At 32.3% G+C, this 21681-nt stretch overlaps 1 long non-coding RNA gene across 1 annotated transcript in view; it reads left to right on the top strand.

Moving 5' to 3' along the window:
* LOC111086162 overlaps positions 1-21681 on the top strand; it is a 95835-nt gene that overhangs the window by 30829 nt on the left and 43325 nt on the right. The window contains exons 2-3 of the long non-coding RNA XR_002610903.1: positions 93-156; positions 2083-2119. This is a non-coding gene — a long non-coding RNA (uncharacterized LOC111086162). The remainder of the gene's footprint in view (positions 1-92; positions 157-2082; positions 2120-21681) is intronic.

Here is a 21681-nt window from a genome sequence, read left to right as displayed (position 1 = left end):
ATGTGATACGGCTAGAAAACATCTGCCAATTCTATATCAATTTTTACCATTCTTGCTGCTAATACACATTTGTATCTCCTTTATATTTTCAGGAGTTCTTCTGAACACGGATAAAGAAGGAATATATGAATAAGGATGGAATATATGTAAAGTGAGGTAAGACTTTTTAGCCCTTTCTTTTATTGCATTGATTTATACAAACCTATCGAATTAAATGTTGGTTTCTGTTGTTTAATGAAGTAAAATTATGGTTACTTACGTGAGTTGCTATTAATTGAAAACCATACCTTTAAAAGCTTTTGCTAAAGACAGTGGACAAAACATTAGTTAAAGCAGTCCCATTTTCCCCAGTGGTACAGCGGTATGTCTGGGGACTTACAACGTTAGAAACCGGGTTTCGATACCCGTGGTGGGCAGAGCACAGATAGCCCCTATGTAGCTTTGTGCATAATTAAAAACAAACAAACCAAGTCCATTCAACCGTTTTCGAGAAACCTTGCTGACTGCTAAATTAGGGACGGCTAGCGCAGACGGCCCTCGTGTAGTTTTGCGCGAAATTCACACCACATCAAAGGTTTCTCCTCATACAGGACATTTATATTAATTTAACGTCCATACAACAGTTTTATAGATTTCAATAGGTAGAGGTTATTTATCAACTTTTGTGTTTTCTATTAATTTTTTGTAAGAAACTCACCCTTTGCGAAAGCCTTTTCTCAACATTTTTTAACATATTCCTCTCCATGATGTCTTAAATTTCATTTTTGTTTTCAGAGTTATGACCATTTTATTCATTTTCACAAAACTTTTATATTTAATTGTCTTGTTGATTAGTCCTAGTCGCTAGTAGATGCGGGCACTCAACATTTTCCACACGACAAAGCAAACCTTCCAATAAATTCTACAGATATTTAGTGGCCATGCAAGAGTGTTTGCTACTCACGTACAAATTAACGTCATCAGCATATTACGATAGGTTACTATTGTAATTAAAGAATGGATCTCGAGAGATGTCATTTCCTTATACAATGTGTAGCAATGGATTTATTACACATGCTTGAGAGACTCTTGATGCAAAAGAGGAACATTTTGAAAATTTCATTTTCACTATTAACTTAATGCTTCTTGCTCTCTTGGGTAATTATACATTAATCTCGGAGCAAATTGAGGATAACTAATATATTTGTGTAATTTATAAATAAGTTGCTCATGCGACATGTTTTTATTCATTCAGAAGAATAACAACTGTAATATAATCAACGCTGAAATCAAGAGTTCGATTCTCCATGGTCGACTAGTTTATTGTGTAACTTTGAGCTAAAAAGCAAAATTGTCAATAGTTTTTCTAGTTTGTCTCATTAGATTTTATTGTTTGCGATTGTCCAAAAGGAAATTTTTAAAGGCTTCAACTTAGGTATCGCCCGAGATTCACAAGTTCTGTACAGCCCATAATTGTACAAGGGCTTTATTTGTTTTTCAGCCCTAATTTTTGTTATGCACAAAAAAGCATATTTAACTTTGTGTTTGCTAATTTTTTACACATGAAATATATTTCTAAATGTTGCTAGTTTGATATTTTCTGAAATAGAGAATAATGCTAATTAAAATATATATATATTCGACTCTGAAAGATATTTCAGGATTTCTGGTGTTATCTATTTCGGCAAGTTGTATAGAAATTACAGTTTAAATGGTTTTATCATCTTAAACGTTATGTCTTTTACTTTATATTATTGTGCTAGTATCATTCCGTCGTCTCGTAGTTTGTATTCCTAGTGACTGCTCGGTATTTTCAGACAAAGAAATTCTGTTTACTCTCGTGAACAAAGTTATCAATTTATGTGATAAAAAAACGTATATCTCAGTGTATCATTCATATGGCTACTCCTGACTATGTTACTGTACACATGCTTCAAATATCTTTCGATAAGTCTACCGGCTTATAACGCTAAAACTTTGTGTAGCTTTGTGCTTAACAGCAAACAAAGAAAATCTTTGTAAAATGTATATTCACTGTCGTGAGTAAACGACAACTTAAAAAACCATACAAATTCTAAAGTAAAATAATCACTTTTTTTCCAGTTTGGAGGATCTGAAAACTGCGTGATTGGAAATCCTGGTAAGTCGTATTTGTTTATTTTCAAACATAAATCTGCACATTGGACTGGCTGTACTGTGTTCGTCGCAGGGATCGAACCCCGAAATTTAGCGTTATAAGTATCCAAACTGTATAAAATTATATATATAAAATTATATCACCAAATATTTTATATTTTATCGATGAGCTACTGGGGTGGAATCTGATTTAATAGTTTCCGATACGTGTTTGACAAGTATTAGTGATTTTTTTTTGTTTACTTATGCTGGAGTATTTATTCAATATATTTTTTAATTTAATGACTACTAATTGTTTCTGGTGACCACAATCCACGGTAGTAATTCTACTGATAAAGTAGTTTCTGTTCTATAATTTTATTCCATCCGAGATAACGATTAATGAGTTATCATTTTTTACAAACACGATTAAGCTTTTTTTTCTTTAAAAAAAGAGAATCTAAATAGTAAAATTATCTAAATAGCGTTGTTTATGGACTCCAAATTTCTAGCTGATATCAGTGAATACAACATTTTTGTCTTCACGTTGATTCCAGAAATTGCATGAGAAAAGATGTTGAAAAAATAAATGGAGAAAAAGAAAATAAACATAAAACAAACTACACGAGTAGAGACTCCAATCGTAATCGTACTGAGGAAAACCATTGGCGATGAGGCTTAACCGAACTGAAGAAAATGCTTGAAAGGAACTGACAGCAAATTACGTTACGTTTAGTTCCTTGCAAAGAAATCCATTCTAACTGTTATTTGGGATAATAGAAAGTAGCTGGCAATAGTTTCTTATGTCATATGTACATTTTTGTAATTTAATATGATTCTGACACGTATCTATAACATTGTATAGTCGATGTTTTTTTAGTGTTTTAGAAACGAAGCTGAGAATAGTCTACAGAGAAAATTCAAGTTTTTCAAAATGCTCATCCCTTCAGAGTATGAAGTCTAAGTAACAACGCTCGTGAATCCCACCCTTAAGCCATTTCGTATAGGATATCGAATATGTTCAATAAGCACATAGCGTTTACTTTAAACTCCAAAACATTATATAGGGTTTGATCTAAAGACTGATACGAATCGATAAAAGAAACTAGTTACTATATGTAATCGTAATCTTAGCTTGAAAAAGAGACTAGGAAGAACTAAAAGATAAACAACCGACTTTGAAGATTAGCTTGAAAAAAGAGACTAGGAAGAACTAAAAGATAAACAACCGTCTTTGAAGATTAGCTTGAAAAAAGAGACTAGGAAGAACTTAAAGATAAACAACCGTCTTTGAAGATGTTCTTTTCAACTTTTTTATTATCGTTTTAAATAATATTAATGCTTTGATTTTAAATATTCGAAGTTAAATAAAATATGTTACTGAACAGTATATTATTTTTTTTCTAATATAAAATCATCCCAAAGTAAGAAAAAAATCAACAAAGAAAAATGTGAGAGTCTTAGGAATTTTTAAGAAAGAAATATGAAACTTAATATTTCCAGTCAAAAATTCAAATCGTCAAGCTCTTTAAAAACATTTCTGGTTGAACAACTTTAAAATATTGTATGATCGATCTCTTATTCATTTTTACAGCTCCCCTAGTGTCAAATAGGTAAGTATGAAGGCATATAACTTAACGCTAAATATCAGGTTTCGATACCCGTGGTGAGCACAGTACAGATATCCAATTGTGTAGCTTTGTGCTTAACTAAAAAGAAACAAACATTTCTTAGGAATCATTTATATTTAGGTAAATAAAATAACGAAATATATATATATATATCCAGAATGTATCTCTATCAGTTCAATATTTCGCTATTACAGCTTCGTTAGGAGTTACTGATATCCTACCAGTTCACTAATCCAGTTGATTAGCAAATTTGTAGGATATCGATAGCTCCTGACGAAGCTGTAATAGCGAAATATTGAGATAATAGATACATTCTTTTGATATAGGTCGTTATTTTAATTCCCTTAATATAAATGTATCTTAATAAACTTCAGTTTGGGTTAAACAAAGTTAAGAATTAAGTAAATGTATAAAGTGACTAATTTTTTGAGCGGCAAATTATATACTCATCTCTGCCCTTGGTGAAAACCTGACAGATCCGGTGAATGTATACAAGTAAAAGTGAAATTTCAGTCTATGATGGGCTTTCTTATTTAAGCTCTTGTAATGCATTTTGAATGTCTTACCTTAAAAGTTTTGAAGGTTATTTTAAGGAGGCTACACTTTTCCGTCTTTTTCTTTCTTGAAAACCTACAAATTTGCTAAAAATGAGCAAATATTTCTGCGAAGATTTTTAGTAGCATTCATTCTCTCTCCAAGAAAATTGTTGCAAGACAGGGGAAGTGAGGAGGTGTAGCAGTCGAGTCGAGAAACTTGGCAGAAATGGCAAAGCAGTTGCGTCACTTCTTGTTCCAAGCAGCCCATTTCACAGTAGAGATGTGGTCAAGGTTTCTACTATCTGAAATTGGTACATTTAATGCATTAAATGTAAAAATAATTTTTAATTTTGTTTCTACGGAAAACTATATTCTACAATAAGAAGTAAGAAATATCCTACAATATATTTCCATTATGAAATACTTCTCTGGTTCAGGCTTAAACACTAATTTTAACTCGAGTATACACCGGAAGTTAAATGGTGTGAATTAGAAAAGACCGAGAACTTAAACAGGAGCAATATCTTTATTCTCCGCATTGTAGCTGGATATTTTATTACTGTATATGTTGGTTATTATGGGAAACAAGCCAAAATACTGAATATTTTGTTTACAATCTCTGACTTATAAAATTCTGTTGTTTTGTGAGTTTTGCTCAAACTCAACTAGTTATAATAACTACTGCAGTAACGATATAGGCGATATTCTATAAAATATTCTTATTTTTCAACATATAGGAAAGTTTAATGAGTAAGAATTTGGTTGTATTTTGGACTATTAAGTTAGCATACCAAGTTTGGTCTGGATCGGTCGACTCATTTAAGAATAGATGCGTCCACAGACAGACTGAAATTTTCCTTGATATTGGATGCTTTCCGCATGGGTATGGCTTAATATGTATATGTGAAGAACGCCTGTACCCCAGTTTTTATACTTAGCTCGGTAAAGCTGGATAATAGTTTCTTAAAAATGTTTTCTGGAAATGTTTAGAAAATTTCTATAATTACAAATTATTACGAAGAAATATTAAGTCATAATTTAGTAAAATGGACCAATTGTAGAATTTTAGTAGTACAGTCTAGTAGGGTAACTGTTTAAGGTATTGTGATACTGAATAGATGTAGCAATTAAATACTGTTATGTATTCTGAAAGTTCGAATATTAGGTAGTGATATGGCAATATAGATGTAGAAATTGGAACTTGCAAAGGTTTTATAAAAATACAAACTTTATATCTGCTAAAGTTACTAATCATGACAAAAATTGATATCCAATCAACAAGACTTTACAAGAGGAGCTTTATAGTAGCGTTAGTTACCAGTATGTTATATAATAGAGATGAAAGAATGGAACAATGTTATGGTTTTACAGTAGCGTTAGTTTCCAGTATGATACAATAGAGATGAAAAAATGGAACAATGTTACGGTTTTGCAATAGTGTTAGTTACCAGTATGATACAGTAGACATGTAAGAATGGAATATTGTTACGGTTTTGTAATAGCGTTTATTACCAGTATGATACAATATAGATGTAAGAATGGAATATTGTTACGGTTTTGTAATAGCGTTACTTACCAGTATGATACAATAGAGATGTAAGAATGGAATATTGTTACGGTTTTGTAATAGCGTTTATTACCAGTATGATACAGTAGACATGTAAGAATGGAATATTGTTACGGTTTTGTAATAGCGTTAGTTAACCATTTATCTGGTACTTCTATATTTTTTTTTATAACAGCTAAAGCGCTAGTGGTTTGTAATACACTACAAAACACTCTGCTGATATTCAAACTAAAACTAAAAGTTTTTGTTATTCAACCCCTGTAATGTACAGTTAGATTCCAAAATTAGATATGATAAGTTTCGGTGTTCATTAGCTACATATCTAGAGTATTATAGCATAACAACATATTTGTGTTTATTATAAAACCGTAGCAGGATTCAATTTTTACATTTGTACAGTATCATACTAACATTAGGAGCTCTAACTCTTTAGTGTAATTGTTTCTTGTTTAAATATTTAATAATTGAACTCTTTCTTGTTTTCTTTTTAAAATTGAATATTTTTAGGTCACACTTATAACTGACGAAAAACTGTAAGAAATATTAAACTTCTTTCCTACAGCTGTAAAGTAACATTTTGAAAGGAATTAATTTTTACCATTTGAACTCAAATATTCGAATATTATCATATATTAATATATAAGCCATAGTTATTGGAAATATTCACAGACATATTTTATATTTACCAAAGGAAACACGCAATAGATTTAACACTCCAATAAACAAAGAGGTATCACTTGTGAATAATGCAAAATACAATAATTAAATAGTATTTACATTTGTTGAACAAAGTAAGGAAACACTGTCTGTGTGACTGATTAAACTTTTTAACAAGATTAAGTAAAGCAACGATGAAATTGAAGTACGTGCCACTAGAATCATGGACCTCCAATGGTAACCATGGGAACAAACTCGCGTGCTTAGCCAAATTAGTTCACATTTATGATAGAATTGATTCATGCTAGTCTTTATGAGACTACACAGAAATATATATATATATGCTATTCACTGTAAGCTAATATTCCAGCAGTCGGAATACAAGCAGCTGTTAGCTTAGGCAAGCACTCCCAAGAATTCCCTATGGTTCGTTTTTGTTTCGTTTCAATGTGATTAATGAAGCAAACCAATTGAAAATTGTTGTAATGAAACTTGGTAAAGATTACGTCTGTCCCATGAATAAATATGACTGGAAAAATTAAGTATTGTGATTATGTCTGGTAATTTTCTTCCCTATAGATTTGTACGTATGTGAAATTCAAGATATAATCACTGTTTTACGGCAATACATATAACATAAAATACGGTAATTGCTTCTAACGTATCTGAATTGAGAGAGACGCTTACTTTTCAAGATCAATAGGAACCTTTTAGTGATGGATGAACGGCAAATAATTAAACAAGGGTTAGAATGTACAGATCATAAAAAGAGCTGTTGACATATCCAAGCATAGGTCAAACCAATAGTAATAATTAAATGTTCTAGCGCTGGAAGGAAGTAATGAAGTTGTATGTTGCGACGTGTTGTATGAATGTTTTGTTTATTTAAGGAGACTTAAATGGACTATTTTAATAAAATATATTTAAATAACGATTTTCTTGAAAGTAGGGCTAAGATATACTACAGATGATGGGGTTCAGGAGTATGTACTAATGGTGAGTGTAGGGGTAGGATAAACTGTAATTATATACTAATGGTAAGAATAGGGTCAGTGCAAATTATTGTTGTTGGGCTACCGGAGAAATGGTAAGTGTTGAATATTGTTTGCAAACGTATAACTCAGATCGGTTAAAAGCATGACATTAGTTGACAAACACATAGGGTCAGCCTTTCATATTGTATGCCTTTTACATATGGGTGTAAGATTAAATAGTACGTTACATTTAATTTCAAATTATAGCTCGATACGGCTACGGCTAAATGAGAAGTTATAAACATATACATATATTGATGAAAGTAGTGTTAAAACTTGCAACTGTTGATGAGCTAAAGGAAGAGGAGTTGTTGTATATACTATTGGAAAAATAGGGTTAGGATGTACTACTGTTGATAGGCTAAAGGAGAAGTTGTAAGTATATACTATTAGGAAAAGTAGTGTTAAGATGTATCACTGAAGTTGTAAGTATATACTGTGAAAGCAGGGTTAAGAAATATTATTACTGTAACTTAATGGACAAGTTGTATACAATGATGATGTGGTTGTGAGTATGCACTGTTGTTAGAAGTAGAATGAGAATGTATTACTGTTGATAGGTACGTTGATAATGAAAGAACTATAAGTAACTGCGATGGTTTGGAATCAATGTAAAATTTGATGAAATTGTGTATATCATTGATGAAAAATTTGTCAAGATTATAAAATCGAGATGAAACTCAGGAAGTCATCTTAAGACAATTCAATAATGCAGAGAACTAGAATCTCGACTAAAATTAAATTAAACAAATGACAGAGTAAAACATTCACACGATTAAATAAGATATGTAACGTTGAAAACAGATGCTTGAAAACCTTATTACGTTGATACGATTTCAAGGAACTTTTTGGAGATTTTTTTTTTATATTTGATCATTTTTCATCCTGCCATGAAAGAACACATTAAAATAAATTATTATGCAATACATTCATAAGAAATATCTGAAAAACAACACCCAGAAGGACCTCATTTAATTGAGGTACAACAAGATCCAGACTCAATGACTGAATTCTTCTTGAAATTCCAATAATTATGTGATTGTAATCGATTGTGTTCCAGAAATAATCCACATAGAACAGATGGCAATGATCATTTGGTTCGTTACAGTTACTAAGGCAACTTCCACTGCAAGCGGTGTTGTCAGCATTTCCCTGAATTGTTGAAGCTGGAAGAACAATAAGATATGATATTATGATTGGACGACTCACGAAGTGAATGGACGCAGCACGTTTTAAAATGAATTAGACTTATTTTTAACGATGCAAAGCACTCCCATTGAATCTCTTATTGAATTATGCAGCCAACTGTTGTATCGAGACATTGACGTTCTTCGACTTTATTCAAGGTATATGCTTTGGAAGTATTGTTATAACATGTTTACAAGATAACCGTAAAGGCCACTGAGTGACACGCAATGAGAAAGGAGTAGATTATAATGTTATGCTCCAACACCAACAGGAAGAGTCTATGATGCTCTGGATTCCATTGTAAAAGATAATACTCTCGCATAAGCCAGTGGAAGAAAGTTGTGTATCGTAGCAAGCTGCAAGGAATTAGATATTTCACAATGGCAGACATAAGGGATTTGGCAAAAGAAATGAAACTCAATGAATATTTTCGTAAGAAAACACATTTCATACAAAAGTTGTGATGAACCTATCCTTGAGCCACGGAAAATTTCGAGGTCAGTGAATTTTACAAAACTGTTGACAAAGATATTGAATACGTAGATGAGAGGTGTCAGCAAGTACAGGAACACAACTGAATGAGTTGTGAGGCATTGTTTTAGCAAGCCCTTTGGACTTATTTTGGACAAGTCTTCAGATTCAAGGGCAGACTTGTCCAGAGGGCTTGCTAAAACAATGCCTCACAACTCATTGTTCAGATTCAAGGGCTGACTTGTCCAAAGGGCTTGCTAGAACAATGCCTCACAACTCATTGTTCAGATTCAAGAGCTAACTTGTCCAAAATAAGTCCAAAGGGCTTGCTAAAACAATGCCTCACAACTCATTCTTCAGATTCAAGGGCTGACTTGTCCAAAATAAGTCCAAAGGGCTTGCTAAAACAATGCCTCACAACTCATTCTTCAGATTCAAGGGCTGACTTGTCCAAAGGGCTTGCTAAAACAATGCCTGATTACCATATCGTTTTATTACATGGCGAGGCAAGCCATACCAGCGCAACAAAACTGTATGACATATTGCGGGCTCTGTCACGAAGAGTAATTAGAATGACTGTGAAATGTGTATTGGAACACATGAGCAAAATTAGATTAGGATTGTAGTTTTGTAGCAACACCTTTAAATGACTCAAGTCAAATCAATTATAACACAAACAATACTTGTTAGACTGTCAATAATTGTGATAAAGGAATTTGTACGATTTCGTCTCATGAAACATGAAAAGTGAATTTTAAATAACTATAAAAGTTTGAATTCTTAACTGTTATTATAACATTTTTATCAGGCTTTGATAAATAAGTATAAAAAGTTAAATTTTTAATAAAATTTGAAACGAGCACAGAAAGCCCATTGTATAGCTTCACAACAAACAAACAAAAATAAATTTGGCAGGGGGCGGCAGATTGAAAACTTGCTTAAGGTGGCAAAATAGTTAGCGTCGGGTCTATTAGGGGGCTTGTGATAATGGATATATTGTTTGCTTGTGTTGCTGATTGGAGTAAAATGAGGATTGCTGTTGTTGATAGTTTTTAGCTATTTACTTAAAATGGGAAAGGGATTTTTTTCCACGTAAACTACTTTTTACTATTTAATTGTGAGAAAAAATATTGTTGTTGTTTAACGCTATTTGCGCTCTGTCCACCTTAGGGAATCGAACCTCGGATTTTAGCGTTGCAAGCCCGTAATCTTATCGTGGACACACCGGAGGACTGCGTGAGAGAAAAACTAGCATATTAATGTAAAACTGGATGCAATAGATCTCTCGGATGAAAAAAACAAACAACAACAACAATAAAAACCTCCATATGTTAGGTTTCATAGAATTACAGTTTACTAATCTCTCAGGCAGTATAAAAACTGAATTGATCAAATATTTGAATGACTTATTTCAACACTGAAAGTGATATTACTAAGATTATCCCTAAACGAAGAAGCCCAAAATCTTCAATCCACGTGAGTGGCGTCGGTTAAAAGTGTCAATCTGATGAACACTGAATCTGTCCTGATTCTATTAAATCATTTTTGTAGTGAAGCATCTGAGTAACATGCCTCTGAAAATAAGGGCTAAAGACTAAAAGAAGTGATTGAAGAAAAGTGTCAATCTGATGAACACTGAATCTGTCCTGATTCTATTAAATCATTTTTGTAGTGAAGCATCTGAGTAACATGCCTCTGAAAATAAGGGCTAAAGACTAAAACGAGCGAAGACTGACTTCTGTCGTTTTACCGTTTAATGACTGTTGAAACATAATCACGCAAACTCTTTGTATACAAGCAATCTAGTATGAGTAATGACTGGTACAATAAAAAGATTATGGGTTTGTTCGTATTATTATTATTAAATAACATTCCCAATCAAGAGTTATCTCCTTGTTTCTGAAATGCTTACAATTCCTTTTATTTTTAGCCAGACTGATTTGTTCTTACATTTCTAAGAATGTAATATTAATGTTAGCTACATTAATAGTCATTGTTGATTAATTGATAAAGACTGCTTAAATCCCATGAGATTTAGTGCTTATACTTCGAAGATGGAATATACCAATTAACGAATTAAATTAAGAATGTTTCTGCGAACTGCCTTTATTAAAATAAGCGCAAGGTATATGAAGATGACGTCTGTATTATAGTCACATAAAAAAAGTGGGCTGAATGTTTTATTATGAAATGCTTTATTATCAAAACATTGGTTTACGACAACTGTTGTATTACCAACGAACTGATTACATTTGATGATGTTTTATCAAAAATCAAATTATATTATCAAAACTTGAGTTTGGCTGTTTCGCCATCAATGTTCCCCCTCAATGACTCAACGGTAAGATTGAAGGCTTAGAACATTAAAATTAGGAGTTCGATACCAGCGAAGGACGCAGAACAGATAGCCCATTGTGCAGCTTTCACCATCAAAGGACTGATTAGATATGGCAGTGCCAACCATTTGGTTTTCCATTAATTTTAAGGCCATAAATATCCATAACAGCGAAGATATCACAATGAGGAGTGAGGACATTATACTTTGTATAGATTTCAGTTTTTTCTTTATTGATTTCTGACTTTAATTACTTCTAATAATTTTGCATTTATCTGTTACATAATTAGTTGTAGTTTGACGAGAAGTTTTTAATAATTGTAACATCAAAGAGCTAATCAAAGTAACTTTAAAATTCAAAACAAGCAATTGACGGTGAAATGAGGTTAAGGTATTCATCCTATACAACCTAGTAGATCTCATTATTAACTAAATTCCTGAGCTAAAATGAAACCTGAGCTTAAGTGTTTTTTACTATTTTAACCTTGGTAATCACGCTGGAATCTCTGGTAAAACAAATATGGTTTTACATTTATCATGTCACAGACATTGTTGTTTGTTCTGCAGTTGTATTTATGCCAGTTCGCTAAACCTAATGTAAATATTTATTACTGCTGTTTGGTTGTTTTAGCGAGTAGATTGTTTTGGTCTCAAATTTTGGATATAACTAAGTTCTATATAGTGGTCAATTTGCAAGCATTGTGTATATTCTATTGTATTCAGTATATATATATATATTTCAAAACCATGTGTACATGAAAATAACTAACTTAAAGCAGGCTCATAACGGGTAGGAATTACACTTTCACGAAAGGCTAAGTAAGCTAAATGAAAATATGCATTGAAAATGAAGCTTATCAACAAGTTCAAAATATACAAGATACATTGGTAGAAAGACATAAAAATAGTTTTAGAAATTGATAATTTGTTAATAATTATATAGATGATGAAAACACGATGAAGATCACATCAATCAGTACACGAAATACATAGCAATAACTGGCGTTAATAACACTGAAAGAGGAGTTGTGTGACAGGTACTGATTACGATACAATGACAAGATACAATAACAATTGTTATGATATGTATGCCTTTGACAAGCCGGCGAATAATGATTACAATTATATTTGTCATAAGACATCAGTGTTAGGTTTATAATATTTTTAAACACTACATTCTTAATTTAGTTTCGTAGGGATTTTCAAGCATTAGAAGAGTGTATAATAATAATATTCCAACCACACTATATTTCTTAACGTGGGGGCGTTATAATGTGACGGTCAATCCCACTATTCGTTGGTAAAAGAGTAGCCCAAGAGTTGGCGGTGGGTGGTGATGACTAGCTGCCTTCCCTCTAGTCTTACACTGCTAAATTAGGGACAGCTAGCGCAGATAGCCCTCGTGTCGCTTTGCGCGAAATTCAAAAACAAACAAACAAGAACAATATATATATATCAGTGGTAATTGGGCAGTTTTGATAAGCTCAGAAGGAAAGAGAAAATTAATTTTCGGCGTAGTCTTTACGTTTGTGATGGTCGTGACATTTTTTTTTGCTACAGTAGCATATGGAAACAAAATGAAATATATGCTGTAAACTCATAGTGTCCTATATGTTTCATCGACACTAGCTGTTTAACCTTTATACGAGGTCAATATCGGTGATCTCGTGACGTTATAGATTACAATTTGTATTTAAGACAAAGCTACTAAAGCTGTCTGTCGCCGACTCTAATTTGGAGCTACCGACCAGAAGGAAGGCATTCACTCAACTGTATTCTACCACCACGCTAAGGCCTGAAGAGCTCTAGATTGAGCGAAACGCATCTTTGGTAATGGATACTGAAAGGGCGAGCATGTTTGGTGTGACGGGGATTCGAACCCGCGACCCGCAGATTGCGAGTCGAGTGCCCTAACCACCTGGCCATGCCGGGCCATTTTGTTCTTGAAACCCACGTTAATTGGTAACCTGTATCTTTACGAATTAAGGGCGATGTTAGAAACAGAAAAGATAACGAAAAGTATTACATTAATACAGAAGCGAATTATTGGAGTGAATAAACCATGTCACAAATCTTAACTTCATTTTACTTTTCAAACCGGAGAATGTTTGTTAGTTTGTTTTTTATAGTGAAAACAGTCATTCAGTAACTCACATAACACCTCTTGGGCTACGCTAATCGAATAGTAGGGTTTGACCGTCACTCCTAGAACGCGCTGACGACCTATGATTGTTGAGCACGATTCTTGTTTTGCGGAAATGGGCTAGAAAATGTAAACCCATGTTTCTAATCACCAGTGATCTTTTTTTCTGTCTTTAAAGCCCATGTATTCTTATTAGTTCCATATTTGTATGTCGCAATTAGTGAGCTTAAGTAATCTTTCTTACAATATGAATGAATTATAGAGGCCTACTAAAATGATTCTTTTCCATTAGCTATTTTTGCGTTTGCCTGCTATATTTTCTTTAATTGTAAAGAAATCGAAAAGTATAACGACATCTATAAGTAGATCTTGTTGAAATATTTTCTGAAAAAAAATAGCAACAATTAGAAATAAATTTTGCTGAAATACCTTCCACCCCCCCCCCCCGAGAAAGAATGTTTAGTCTCCAAAATTAGCAACAATTAGAAATAAATTTTGCTGAAATACCTTCCACAACCTCCCCTCCCCCCCGAGAAAGAATGTTTAGTCTCCAGATTTGTTACTATGAGCACCTTATGTTGTTTGAAGATATTGATGGTATAGGGACCGTGAACCACAAAACTGTAGCATTTTTCAATATATATTTAACTAAATTCTGAGTGATAACTGATTTAAGCATTTAGAGATTTTTTTTAATTAGTAAAATGCAAGCTTCATGTGCAAAAACAATAGACAAGGTGTGCATTCACGTACTATATAAAGTATTGCCCACTCTCCAAAGGCATGTCTTAATGTGGATTGGCCAGTTTACGGACTTACAACGCTATTATTCAGGGCTCGATTCCTTGTGGTTGACAGAGCACATATAACCTATTGTGTAACCTTATGTTAAAATGAAAACAAAACAGATCCAATAGTATTGTTTTAACCAGAGTTGTACATAATACTTTATTTAAGTTTTTTTTCTCTTTACGAACAAATCTTGTTACAAATAACAAAAATTCTTAAAAATTGTTACAGTGAATATTGTATTAGAATTATTTCGCCCAATCTAATGGTATCTAAAGTAAACCAAAGGTTTGCTTTAAGGCGTTTAACAAAAGTTTATCATATAAATTAAAATTCTGACCTTAAAATCCACAAAATTTATCAAGACAACCACCTGAGTGTTTTAGTTAATTTTTTTTTGTAAACGGCTGATAATGTTACAGGCTCATATCTTTTAAGAACAATAAATGAATTGATTTTCACGAGTATTTCTATTAATATTCGTGTAAAAAAGCACATCAGTAGTGGATGAAGCAACTCACTAGTGTTTGTGTGATCTTTTTTAATATTACTTTACATTAACAGCGTTGGTTAGAATGTCAAATATACTTATTTTTGTTATTTTCAATTTATTATTATTTAATTTTATTATAAAGAGTATTTTCTACTGTTAGTTTAGAATATCGATTTAGGAATAACCTAAATCACCTAAGCTGGACGGATCTCGTGATATTATTGGGATTGTGGCCGAAAATATTACTAACAGCGAGGGTACACAAGTCATTGAACAATGAATTTTAATCATTGTAAGTAAAAAAGTAACAACAAAACATTAAATTTTTAGTTCTGATGTAGGTTCTATCTAGGTTGCTTGATTTGCCCGAGAAGTTAATAATCATAGCATGTAAAATGTATACGCCTTTATGCATTCAAGCGCCTCTCTCTCTAATCTGCATTTACTCCATTAAAATATCAAATTGAAGTATATTTTTGCCGTGTCTATCTCCATTTAAATATGGTAGCAAACTTTGGATCAGACTCTGTTTGTTGAATTTCCAAGAAACTTGTTTCAAACGCTTGGCAACCATGCTATGTATTAAGCCTGGGAAAAAATAAGTGATGTTGTTGTTGTTGTTTGAAGTTAAGCACAAAGCTACACAAAGGGCTATCTGTGCTCTGCCCACCACGGGTATCGAAATCCGATTTCTATCGTTGTAAGTCCACAGACGTTCCGCTGTGCCACTGGGGGGCGAAATAAGTAATAATGGTTTGAAGTGGTTTAAGTTTCACTTTATGAAAATATATTAATAAATCACTGAAACATAGTTAATTAAGCATTGAAGCATAAATTATCAGAACTTACTTCTTTTATGTGATGTTAAATTGTGGCTAAAATATGAGTTACTGAAATATGAAATATAAAATATGAAAATATAATTACTGAAATATGAAATATAAAATATGATAATATAATTACTGCAATATGAAATCTAAAATATGATAATATAATTACTGAAATATGAAATCTAAAATATGATAATATAATTACTGAAATATGAAAATATAATTACTAAAATATGAAAATCAAATATAAAATTTTAATTACTGAAATATAAAATATGAAAAATCAAATATAAAATTTTAATTACTGAAATATAAAATATGAAAAATCAAATATAAAATTTTAATTACTGAAATATAAAATATGAAAATATAATTACTAAAATATGAAAAATGAAATATAAAATTTTAGTTACTGAAATATAAAATATGAAAATATAATTACTAAAATATGAAATATAAAATATGAAAATATAATTACTAAAATATGAAATATAAAATTTTAATTACTGAACTATGAAATTATAATTACTGAAACTCTGATCTCATTCTAGCTTTATATGAATTCCCCCCCCCCCCAGTGGCACAACAATATGTCTGCGGATTTACAATGCTAGAATCCGTGGTGGGCAGAACACAGATAGCCCATTGTGTAGCTTCGTGCTTAATTACAAACAAACAAACAATTATATGAATTTCCGTCTTCTTTCCTTTTTATAATTTCCCAAGATAATTAATGCATGTTAGATAAGGAAATCCAATTATTATTCCACATAAATACAGTCTGTTTTTTATGCCTCTATTTGTTCATAATGCTAGAAATTGATCCCAATTAATACAAGATTCCAGCTTTAGTGAAAATCTATAAAACATTTCCAAAGTTTTTCTTAAGATCTTTATTATCGACAGGGCAGTTTTATATTGCCACTAAACTATAACTAGAAATAGTCTTAGTTAGTCGTTTACTTTAACTCATAAAACTGTACATTCAGTGGTTCAAGGAAGACGCACCACTAAAAATGTGTACCACATTTTTGTCCTAACATCAAATTACAGCAACGATCGCTTACAAATTTTTCTAAAAATTTCTTTTCCACTAGGTGGAGACTAATTGTTTTTTTTTAATTTCGCACAAAGCTACACGAGGGCTATCTGCGCTAGCAGTCCCAAAGTTAACAGTGTAAGACTAGAGGGAAGGCAGCTAGTCATCACCACCCACCGCCAACTCTTGGGCTACTCTTTTACCAACGAATAGTGGTAAAACTTCATAAAATTATGTAAAATTGTTCGCAAACATTTCTGATCTTGATAGGTTATTCAAATCTTACATATACGCAGTGATTAATGTAAGTCTGAAAACTGCAATTCCTACATATACGCAGTGCTTACGGTAAGTCTGAAAATTGCAATTCCTACATATTCGCAGTGCTTACGGTAAGTCTGAAAATTGCAATTCCTACATATACGCAGTGCTTACTGTAAGTCTGTAAACTGCAATTCCTACATATATGCAGTGCTTAATGTAGGTCTGAAAATTGCAATTCCTACATATACGCAGTGCTTATGGTAAGTCTAAAAATTGCAATTCCTACATATACGCAGTGCTTACGGTACGTCTGAAAATTGCAGTTCCTACATATATGCAGTGTTTAATGTAAGTCTGAAAATTGCAATTCCTACATATACGCAGTGCTTACGGTAAGTCTAAAAATTGCAATTCCTACATATACGCAGTGCTTACGGTAAGTCTGAAAATTGCAATTCCTACATATACGCAGCGCTTACGGTAAGTCTGAAAATTGCAATTCCTACATATACGCAGCGCTTACGGTAAGTCTGAAAATTGCAATTCCTACATATACGCAGTGTTTACGGTAAGTCTGAAAACTGCAATTCCTACATATATGCAGTGCTTACGGTAAGTCTAAAAATTACAATTTATATTAAACCTCCTGTTCTTCTACGTTACTGGTTCTGATTTTGAATTGTTTTCTGAATATTCTTTTGCAGAAATAAAGCCAAATTATTAGTTTTAAAAGTAATTTTGTCCACCTCTAGAAAAACAAAGAAATGGGATTATAGCATCTGTATATATATATATATATATGTGTGTGTGTGTGTGTAATGCCAAACTTACGAACCTCAGGTTGTGAAGAGGCATATAGCAACCGAGCATGTATTTACGCTTCAGTACGTTTTACATTCTCATTTTGTCCTCAAAAGTTTAGAAGGAATAAGTACTTAGATTCGCTATTCTACACCTGTGTGATTCCCAAGACCAGCTTAAAGATAGCATTCTGGGGTGATGTACTTCCATTATGACATAAAGAAAGCTTCGCGTGACGCAAACCCACCATTAAATCGTGCCTTACACATGGAAAGGGCACGTTTAACACACACACACACAAAAAACATAATTTGTTAAAGGAGTGAACTTTTCCGTCTCGGGATAAAGAAGCGAGAAAAAAATTAGTTCTGTTAAGAAATTGAACGTGATTTTCTGACGCTTTTCAAAACGTCAATTTTTTATCTACGCAACTTTAGAATTGGCAATAAGATCATTAGTTACCCACATTATTGATAACTTAAAATATAAATATACATACGACATTAACCACACTAAAGTTAAAGCTTAGAAAGAAGAAAAGTAACGATCGCTTTTTATTGTATTGGAAAAAAAAAGTATCTATTACGCTCGTGTATCTGGTGATCGTAAAACTCTGGTAAGGCATTAACTAATTTGAGTAGCAGTAAACAAAGAAACAACCAACCAAGGTAATTACAGTAAGAATACTAAATTATTAACTACGTGATTTCCCACCCCCTCAACACCCCCCAGTGGCACAGCGGCATGTCTGCGGACTTACAACGCTAGAAACCGGGTTTCGATACTCGTGGTGGGCAGAGCACAGTTACCCTATTGTGTAGCTTTGTGCTTAACTTCAAACAAAAAAAAACCTTAACAAATATATGTAGTAATATTTCTGGGAATGTCAAAATGTGCACAAGAACGATTTTCTAAAAAATTTCTCGATGTAATATTTTCTAACAGGATATTAAAATGATATATAATTTTTGATTTGATGTTTTACTGATCTAAAATGTATGAGATAATATTGGTTGTGGTACGTCAGTATTGTTATATAAAAAATAGGCAATAGAATACGCACCTTCCGAAAGCGCATATTCAACGAAGTGGTCGAACAGCTTTAGTGTTTATAGATTGTCTTCGATTCAGGTTAGGCCTAAGACTTTTATTTTATTTAGACATTTATTATAACTTAGATAGTTTAACTGTTTTTGATGTAATTAGAACTAATGAATAAACAAAACGCGTTTAACGAACGTTAGTTGTTTAATTCATTGATTACTAACATGGGTATATCATGTACCTACGTTTAATGTTGTTTTATTACATAAGTGTACCATTTCATGAGTATAAATTTTTGCAATCCATTATAAAAATTACAATACACTTAGTTTCTGCGAATTTCATGAATAATATAAAATAAAGGTTGGATACAAAAATGTACCAACGTTGACTTTATCTAGGTGCACGGTAGTGACTTTAGACAAGCTTGAAGGTGGATAAAACTGCCATAACTCTATTAGCTACAGGATCGAACTTTTAGCCAAATGTGGAGTATTTTCACAGTTCTTCCAAAAGTGGTAAAATTATTGCTGTTCTTCTTGATCTTTTCCTTTTTCTTGAAGAAGCAAAACATGTGGTGAACAAACGCACGCAACACACTTCAACTGGTAGATATTCAACTGATCTACGGTTTGATAACTCTAGCACTCATATTATTAACATTTTCATAAACGTTTCTTTCGATAATTTCAATGGTGAATTGCTCTCCACAACCACTAGTTTAAAACTGATGACTTAAGGTCTTCAAGTTACTCATGAGTCCTGTTGTTTTGAAATCACATCTGTATATTGATGACTCCCTTCAAACTCGGCTGTTTATGTAGATATACCACATCTGTATATTGATGACTCCCCTTTATTATAACTCGGCTGTTTATGTAGATATAAAATATTTTTATATTGATGACTCCCTTTTATTCAAACTCGGCTGTTTATGTAGATATAAAATGTTTTGGTGTTGTTTTGAAATCACATCTGTATATTGATGACTCCCCTTTATTATAACTCGGCTGTTTATGTAGATATAAAATATTTTGTAGATGTGATTTCAAAACAACAGCCAAAACATTTTATATCTACATAAACAGCCGTGTTTGAATAAAAGGGAGTTATCAATATAAAGATGTGATTTCGAAAAAGAGTCAAGTCATACAAAAAGGCAACCCTGTACAGATGTAACGTAAAAGTAAGTAAATCAATAAGCAAAAATGGGGAACTTAACCAGTAATTATATATATTAATGCTGTTGCTTGTTCCAGTTGCAACAAAAAGAGGCCCAAGTTTTTTCCAGTTTTATCTCATTTAATTTAGTCAGTTTAAATTACATTTTACATGGTTTATCCTTTTATTTTAACTTGATTGTTTTTGTGCATGTAAAAAGTTTTTGGCATATAAGTCTTTGATGGCTTAGCAAAATGAGGGTTCAAACAATCACACAAAAACTGTGTTAATAATAACTTTATGTTTAATTAGCCTGATTGCATTACATGAAAAATGCATATGGTAACCGTATTTGATACAATTTTCCATTTCCTTTAAACTTCATCTGAGGATCCTTTCAACCCTTACTTCTCCAGTGTACTGCAAAGGGTTGTAAGTTCACATGTTAGCCATATTCTAACTGCTAAAACTGAGATACTAAAACACATGAAAGGTAAACCATTAATTGAGAAATTGTGACAATGCTGTTAGAAAAAAACGACTTTTATTCTCCACATATTGTTAAACGTTCTATTTCAGCCATTGCGGTTTCATGAGGGCGAGTAGTACAAGTTCTTGTACTATCAGTCCTAATGAAACCATAATGGTGAAATGTTGGCCAGAAAAGAAAAACGTTTTTTTTTATCATTATTTGAAGAGTAAAGGTCGTTTTTGTTACTTCTAATATATTTTTTTCCCGAAATGTCTAAATCCTTCCATTATGCACTACAAATTTTGAAAATAACAATTTGTTATGATGAAATTTGTTAAATGACTTTAAAGTACTGTTGTAGACCATTATGGTTTATATGTTTGTTTGTTTTTAATTATGCACAAAGCTACACAAGGGTTATCTGTGCTCTGCCCACTACGGGTATCGAAACCCGGATTCTAGCGTTGTAAGTCCGCAGACATACCGCTGTGCCATTGGGGGCAGGTTTATATGAAACAAATACCTTTACGTGTAAGATCATACCTCTTCATAATAAGATACGTGATCTTTCAAGGAGGTTTCAACATCTTTAGAAAGAAACAACAATAAAAAATAAGTATAGTCATATGTTAATGTCAGAAAAGTAATTTATAACAAATATAAAATAATGTTTAGAACCTTACCTGAAGTCGATTAAGTCATGAAGAAAAGTTCATCTATTGCATCTTCCCGCCATTTTTTCATTATTGTTCCAAAAATTCACTTATTGTAGAACTTGTGTAGTTCTGTATGTCAACAAATTCACCTCTTCCATCCTTTTGTTACATCAGAATGTTATAAAGCAGACTGATCTTTCTGTTCTTATTAGCTTGTGAACTGTCATTTAAGAAACACACTTGGTTTAATTGTTTTTACCTCCTTGTTCGACCTTATTGTTCGATAAACTCTCCTCATCTAACTTCGTTTTATCTTGTATATTGTTGTTCAACAGACTCATCTCGTTCAGCTTCGTTTCATCTTGTATATTGTTTTTGAACAAACTCACCCTACTCAGTTTAGATTCATTTTGTACATTACTGTTCAACAAATTCACTTCATTTAGCTTTTTCATCGTGCATATTGTTGTTCAACA

Source organism: Limulus polyphemus, unplaced genomic scaffold (assembly GCF_000517525.1).
Source record: "Limulus polyphemus unplaced genomic scaffold, Limulus_polyphemus-2.1.2 Scaffold887, whole genome shotgun sequence".
In the NCBI taxonomy this organism is placed as follows: domain Eukaryota; kingdom Metazoa; phylum Arthropoda; class Merostomata; order Xiphosura; family Limulidae; genus Limulus; species Limulus polyphemus.
Note: the sequence above shows the minus strand (reverse complement) of the source record. Positions and strands in the feature narration are given on the sequence as shown.